An 8,628-nucleotide genomic window follows, 5' to 3' on the forward strand; every position below is an offset into this window, starting at 1 on the left:
GAATTCCAAAGACTCATATCCCTCTGAAAGAAAAAAATTTCTCCTCATTTTCATTTTAAATAGGCGACCTCTTATTCTGAGACTATGCCCCCTAATTCTAGATTCCCTATGCCCCCTAATTCTAGATTCCCCCACGAGAGGAAACATCCTCTCTGCATCTACCCTGTCAAGCCACCTCAGAATCTTATTGTTGCATATGCAATAACTCAATAGGCTTAGTACCGTGAACTCAATCAGGTGCGACCTGACTCTACTTTATTAGCTCTCAAAGTGAGGATTAAACATGGAGGCTTTCTTTATATACAAGGGCTGCATGTGTGTGTCTGTGGCCCAATGACCTCCGACAGTCACTCCCCCTGGTAGCAGGTAAACCCAGACATACATACATTACATCATTACCCCCCAAGATCTTGGTATCAGTCCTATTTACAAATTGAGACGGTCCGGGGTTTTCCGCTCCCTAGTTGATCGTCTCAGTTCAATTCCAGATCAGGGTGAGCTCTCCGAGTCATTCATGACTTGAGGCTGGGTAGCCGATCTAATGGGAGTGGCAGTGTCCATGTCGGGGATTGAAGGTCCAGATTAATTGACAACAGCGGGGTCTTCTGATGGCTGAATATGAATCGGTTGGTGTCTTCCTCAAGTTGTTCCAATTCGTCTGTGTGCCGCAATTTCGTCTGATCAATGTGCCTCCTGCATGTTTGCCCATTAGTGAGCCTGACAATAAGCACCCTGTACCCTCCTTGGCCGTAACTAAGCCAGTGACCCACTTGGGGCCTTGCCCATAATTTAGCACGTGCACATGCACAGGATCATTAATAGAGATGTCACGTGACACGGCAGGGTGATCATGATACCACTGCTGATGATGACGTCTGTTTTCGACGTGATCGTTAAGATCAGGGTGGACAAGCGAGAGCCTGATCTTGAGACCTCTCTTCATCAACAGTTCAGCAGTGGGGACCCCGGTAAGCGTGTGAGGTCTCGCTCTGTAACTAAGCAGTATGCGTGACAAGCGAGTCTGAAAAGAACCATGAGTTATGTATTTCAGGCTCTCCTTGATGGTTTGGATGGCCCACTCCGCTTGACCATTGGACGCGGGTTTGAATGGTGCTGACATTACGTGCTTGATACCATTGAGTATCATAAACTCTTGAAACTCCAAACTCATGAAGCACGATCCGTTGTCGCGCACAACGATGTCGGGCAAACCATGAGTGGCGAACATGGCACAAAGGCACTCAATAGTGGCTGTGGGCGTGCTGGATGACATGATTACACATTCTATCCATTTGATATACGCATCCACCACCACCAAAAACATTTTGCCCAGGAAAGGACCCGCATAATCGATGTGGATCCTCGACCAAACGTGAGTCCTGGCAATGGCCTTCATCATCACAATACCGGGATGGGTACTGTGTAAATCCCATACAAATCTCTTCCTGCCTTTCTTGACAACATGATTACTCCATAGCAAACAATCAGATTGAATGGATAGTTCGTCTATGCGACAGTTGTAAGGTTTGGTCTCATCACACACTTCCCTGGGAATGGCCGACCAATCACCACTAAGGACACAACGTTTTACAATCGATAAGATCGGATCCTGGCTGGTCCAGGTCCTAACTTGTTGAGCAGTGACAGGCGACCCTTCACTCTCAAAGGCATCCATGACCAACAGTAGGTCTGCGGGCTGTGGCGTTTCCACCTCCGGCGTGGGCAATGGTAAACGGTTCAATGCATCGGCACAATTCTCGTTGCCAAGTCTATGGCGAATGACATAATCATAGGCAGATAATGTCAGCGCCCGCCTCTGGATGTGGGACGATGTTTTGGTATTGATACCTCTATGCTCTGAAAACAAAGATATGAGCAGCTTGTGATCAATTTCAAGCTCAAAACGAAGCCCAAACAGATACTGGTGCATCTTTTTAACCCCATATATGCAGGCTAAAGCTTCTTTCTCTACCATGCCGTAGGTTCTTTCCGCTTTAGACATGCTTCTCGATGCATACACAATGGGTTGTAGTTTGCCCGACTCACTTGAATTGTTGGAGCACGCAACAACCCCATGTGATGAAGCATCACAGGCCAATACTCAATGCTTGCATGGGTCATAATGTACCAGCAACTTGTTGGAACAAAGAAGATTTCTAGTCTTCTTGAAGATCCTGTCTTGAGATACACCCCAAACCCAGTTGTCGCCTTTTCTGAGCAGCATGTGCAGTGGCTCTAATAATGTGTTCAATTTAGGTAAGAAATTACCGAAGTAGTTGAGAAGACTAAGGAACGAACGCAACTCCGTCACATTCTGGGGTCTGGGTGCATTTTTGATGGCCTCTGTTTTTGAGTCTGTAGGCCTGATGCCGTCTGCAGCAATCTTCCTTCCCAGGAATTTGACTTCCAGTGCCATAAAGACGCAATTTGAACATTTCAGCCTGAGCCCCACTTTGTCCAGATGACATAGAACCTCTTCCAGGTTGTGCAGGTGTTTGGCAGTGTCACAACTTGTGATCAGAATGTTGTCTTGGAACACTACAGTTCTAGGGACGGACTTCAATAAACTCTCCATGTTTCTCTGAAATATGGCTGCAGCCGAGCGAATTCCAAAAGGACACCTGTTGTAAATGAACAGCCCTTTATGCGTTTTGATGCACATAAGTTTCTTCGATGATTCGACAAGCTCCTGTGTTATAAAGGCTGACATCGGATCCAATTTGGTGAATGACTTTTCCCTGGCTAGCGTTGCAAACAGGTCATCAGCCTTTTGTAACAGGTACTGATCCTGTTTCGAAACTCGGTTGATCGTAACGTTGTAGTCTCCACAAATCCTGACAGTACCATCACTCTTTAGCATAAGAACAATGGGACTAGCCCATTCGTTAAATTTGACCAGTGAAATGAACCCTTCACGTTGGAGTCTGTCCAGTTCAATTTTGACCTTCTCCCTCATCATGTACGGGACCGCCCGGGCTTTGTGATGGACGGGTCTTGCATCCGAGTCCAGTTGGATCTGCACCTTGGCTCCTGTGAAGTTGCCGATGCCCAGTTCAAACAGCGAAGGAAATTTGCTCAGCACTTGTGCACATGAAGCATCATCCACTGATGACAAAGCTTTAATATCGTTCCAGTTCCACTTTATTTTTTTGAGCCAACTCCTGCCGAACAGTGTTGGACCATTGCCTGGATAGATCATGAACCGCCCCATCATACGATCCCTTGACTGCTGCACTGCCAATTACTGGTATGAGCTCTTTGGTGTAGGTACGCAATATTACATTTACTGGACTCAACTTGGGTTTCACGGTCTTGGTGTCCACAGCTTTTCGAAAGTCCGCTGGCTCATAATTGACTGACTCGCACCCGTGTCTAATTCCATAAATACTGGCACACCGTTCAATTTTATTTCAATCATTATCGGTTGGCTCTTTGTCAGGAACTAGTGTACACTATACACTTCCTCCTTGGGTATCTCGGGTTGCATTGCCAGATCCGCTCCGGATCGGTCATCATCATCCACGTGATGTGTCACAGCACGCTTGCTGAGCTGCAGATACATCCGCTGAAGGTGCCCCATTTTCACACAGCCTCTACAAATATACTGTCTGAAATGGCACTGATGAGACCGACGACACAATCTGGTGCACAGTACTTGCCGTGGAGTTCCGACTCTACGAGGATATCTGCTTTGTACTATCGACTGGTCAGGAAAGCCTGGGCGATCATGATGGCCCTGCTCAGATCCAGCATCTCCGCAACCAGCAGCTTCTGCAGGATCACCTCGTGGTTTATGCCTATTACAAAGACATCGCGCAGCATGTCTTCCAAGGCGGTTCCAAACTTACATGGCCCAGCAAGACGTGTCAGGTCGGCAACAAATTCCGCCACGCCCTGGTCCTCAGAACGAACATGTTTGTAAAAGTGGTATCTCGAGATAATGATGTCTTCTTTAGGTTTGAGATGGTCCCGAATCAGAGCACACAATTCCTCATAGGTCTTTTCCATTGGACGTGCAGGTGAGAGCAGATTCTTTATGAGGCCATAGATATTTGGACCACAAACTGTGAGGCAAACTGCCCTGCGCCTAACTGCATCAGCGTCTTCATCCATCTTGTTGGCCACAAAGTACTGGTCGAGGCGATCTGTAAAATCCTCCCATTCTTCTCCCTCCACAAATCACTCCAGGATTCCAATGGTGCTTATTTTTTTGTTTTGTGTGTGAAAGTTCGTATTGTGCCTCGTCGCCAAATGTTGCATATGCAATAACTCAATAGGCTTAGTACCATTAACTCAATTAGGTGCGACCTGACTCTACTTTATTAGCTCTCAAAGTGAGGATTAAACATGGCGGCTTTCTTTATATACAAGGGCTGCACGTGTGTGTCTGTGGCCCAATGGCCTCCGATGGTCACTCCCCCTGGTGGCAGGTAAACCCAGGCATACATACGTTACACTTATATGCTTCAATAAGATCACCTCTCAGTCTTCTAAACTCCAATGAGTATAGGCCCAACCTGCTCAACCTTTTCTCATATAACCCCTTCATCCCAGGAATCAACCTCGTGAATTTTCTATGAACTGCCTCCAATGCAAATATATCCTTCCTTAAATAAGGAGACCAATACTGTACGCAGTACTCCAGGTGCGGTTTCACCAATGCCCTATATAGTTGGAGCAGGACTTACTTACTTTTACTTACTCAATTACTCCATCCCCTTTGGTATCGGTATTCACGAAGGAGGACACGAACAACCTTCCGGTTATAAAAGGGGTCGGGGGGTCTAGTAAGGAGGAGGAACTGAGGGAAATCCTTATTAGCCGGGAAATTGTGTTGGGGAAATTGATGGGATTGAAGGCCGATAAATCCCCAGGGCCTGATGGACTGCATCCCAGAGTACTTAAGGAGGTGGCCTTGGAAATAGTGGATGCGTTGACAGTCATTTTCCAACATTCCATTGACTCTGGATCAGTTCCTATGGAGTGGAGGGTAGCCAATGTAACCCCACTTTTTAAAAAAGGAGGGAGAGAGAAAACAGGGAATTATAGACCGGTCAGCCTGACATCGGTAGTGGGTAAAATGATGGAATCAATTATTAAGGATGTCATAGCAGTGCATTTGGAAAGAGGTGACATGATAGGTCCAAGTCAGCATGGATTTGTGAAAGGGAAATCATGCTTGACAAATCTTCTGGAATTTTTTGAGGATGTTTCCAGTAGAGTGGATAAGGGAGAACCAGTTGATGTGGTATATTTGGACTTTCAGAAGGCGTTCGACAAGGTCCCACACAAGAGATTGATGTGCAAAGTTAGAGCACATGGGATTGGGGGTAGTGTACTGACATGGATTGAGAACTGGTTGTCAGACAGGAAGCAAAGAGTAGGAGTAAATGGGTACTTTTCAGAATGGCAGGCAGTGACTAGTGGGGTACCGCAAGGTTCTGTGCTGGGGCCCCAGCTGTTTACACTGTACATTAATGATTTAGATGAGGGGATTAAATGTAGTATCTCCAAATTTGCGGATGACACTAAGTTGGGTGGCAGTGTGAGCTGCGAGGAGGATGCTGTGAGGCTGCAGAGCGACTTGGATAGGTTAGGTGAGTGGGCAAATGCATGGCAGATGAAGTATAATGTGGATAAATGTGAGGTTATCCACTTTGGTGGTAAAAACAGAGAGACAGACTATTATCTGAATGGTGACAGATTAGGAAAAGGGGAGGTGCAAAGAGACCTGGGTGTCATGGTACATCAGTCATTGAAGGTTGGCATGCAGGTGCAGCAGGCGGTTAAGAAAGCAAATGGCATGTTGGCCTTCATAGCAAGGGGATTTGAGTACAGGGGCAGGGAGGTGTTGCTACAGTTGTACAGGGCATTGGTGAGGCCACACCTGGAGTATTGTGTACAGTTTTGGTCTCCTAACCTGAGGAAGGACATTCTTGCTATTGAGGGAGTGCAGCGAAGGTTCACCAGACTGATTCCCGGGATGGCGGGACTGACCTATCAAGAAAGACTGGATCAACTGGGCTTGTATTCACTGGAGTTCAGAAGAATGAGAGGGGACCTCATAGAAACATATAAAATTCTGACGGGGTTAGACAGGTTAGATGCAGGAAGAATGTTCCCAATGTTGGGGAAGTCCAGAACCAGGGGTCACAGTCTAAGGATAAGGGGTAAGCCATTTAGGACCGAGATGAGGAGGAACTTCTTCACCCAGAGAGTGGTGAACCTGTGGAATTCTCTACCACAGAAAGTTGTTGAGGCCAATTCACTAAATATATTCAAAAAGGAGTTAGATGAGGTCCTTACTGCTAGGGGGATCAAGGGGTATGGCGAGAAAGCAGGAATGGGGTACTGAAGTTGAATGTTCAGCCATGAACTCATTGAATGGCGGTGCAGGCTAGAAGGGCCGAATGGCCTACTCCTGCACCTATTTTCTATGTCTATGTTTCTATGTTTGCAATAATGGCCAACATTCCATTTGCTTTCCTAATTAGCTGCTATACCTACATGCTAACTTTTTGAGTTTCATGTACAAAGACTCCCAAATCTCTCTGTACCACCTCATTTTGTAATCTCTCCCCATTTAAATAATAATTTGAATCGAGACTAATAACTGTCTACATTTGGAATTGCAGGCATGAACTTAAGACCTGTTACTTTGCTGCAGCACCATGAAGCCAATGGTTCTTTATATATATTATATATATATACCACTGACTTCATATATATACATATACTTTGTTGTACAGCACCAAATTTTACGTGTAAATGGACATCAGTGGGCATTGTTGAGTGTGAAACATCAGGTTGCAACAGAATAGATGGTTGGTACAAAGCATGGAATCAATAAAATGGATTTAAAGGTCTCCCATTCATTAATTTTATCTCCATGCTTTGCTTTCTTGGTTAGTGATTTTCTGAGGCGAGAGATATTGATGCTTGGGAATGGAGTTTCCTACTATAGACACCTGATGCAGGGTAAAGTTTAGTGCACATTTTGTCAAATTGTGGACAGCTTTATTTTGTGGGCCACATTTACCCAGTCATCTCAATTAGAGTCTTTTTTACACGCCAATTTTTCCTTCACCTTCTTTCCCAAATATGTAAACTCCTTGCTGGAGTACATCTCCTTGGGTGCCTGTTGGCCTCTAGTCTCTTGCGGCCCTGACCTGCGAGACCACCAGCGGCAGGTCGGGGCCATAAAAGGAGCGGTGAGCAGCGGCCATGGACAGCGTGGTGGCTATGCCACTGCAAGGTACAGTGCGAGCTGCTGCAGGAGGGCGATGGCAGCGAAGAGGACAACTGGATTGGACATCATCAAGGTCCAGGTAGCTGATTGGAGCGTGGGCAGGTACAGCAGGAGTGGCGAGGTTGGGGCGAAGGAGCGGCGAGTGATCGTGGAACGACATGATCGGAGTCCAGGAGAGGCGTAAGTTTGGGGCCAGAAGAGGCGTGGGCCCAGGGGCAGCATGGGTCAGCCCACACTGCGATATGTGTGCACACTAGGTCCGTGCAGCAGAGCAGGTCTCCAGTCGTCTTGGTTAATCCTTGCCACTGGACTAAGACGTAGCTCTGTCAAGCCTGTGTGGTGGCTGGTGTGCAACAGCCACCACACGTTAAAAAAATCCACGCACAGGCATCTTCCACCCTCCAACATGTAGTTCTTGACCTGGAATATTAGTTAAAACACCTGTGAAGTCATCCTTTTTTGGCGTGGAACCAAGTCATCCTCACTTCGAGCGACTGCCCATGATGATGATGAGTCTCTTGCCCAAATAGCTATTAACTGTGAGTATTGGCATGCTATTTGACCACAGGGTGAATCACAGCTAAACCTGATACTGCCCTCATTCCAACACTCACACATGCACACCTCCCAACTGGAGTCAATGAGTAGCAATCATGAGTGGAATCTTTAGACCCTCCATAACCTGAGGCCTACTATAATGCCCCTGCTGCCTCCTCACTGAGATCAACTAACTCAACACAAATTGGCATCTTCTTTGTCTGTATGGCTCAGTTATTTGCTGGATAAACTTACTGTGCCTGCAGAAACAGGAGGTTTAGAAAGAAAATTAAGAATGCAAGGGCATGATGGCTGAAGGTTTTGTCACTGATGAAGTGGAACAAGCAAGGGAATCACAGTAAGTCAGTGGCGGGTGCCAGCTGGGATGTAAGGCTGGAGGAGGTTGCGGAGGCCAAGGCCAATAACAATGGGGATTTGGAATGAATGTGCTCAGGACAGGTGGCAGTGGGCAGGGACTTTGTAAGGGATAGGATGCAGCAGTGGAGTTTTGGTTGAGTTGGTGTTTGTGTAGGTTGGAGATTGGAAGGCTAGCAAGGAGAGTGTTGGAAAAGTCAAGCTGGAAGTGATAAAGATTTGGATGAGTTTCGGCAGGGTGGGACTAACGTGGAGACAAGGACAGCGTTACGGAGGTGAAAATAAGCAGTCTTGGTGATAGATGAGCTGTGGAGTTTGAAAAACAACTCAAGGTCAAACAGGAGACAAGATTGTGCACCATTGGGCTCAACTTGAGTGAGCAGCTGGGGTAAGAATGGCATTGGAGAGTAGATTTTGGAATTTTCAGTAAGACCTGAATAGGATGGTTTCAATCTTGCCAATATTGG

The sequence above is a fragment of the Pristiophorus japonicus genome, chromosome 3 (assembly GCF_044704955.1).
Source record: "Pristiophorus japonicus isolate sPriJap1 chromosome 3, sPriJap1.hap1, whole genome shotgun sequence".
Lineage (NCBI taxonomy): Eukaryota > Metazoa > Chordata > Chondrichthyes > Pristiophoridae > Pristiophorus > Pristiophorus japonicus.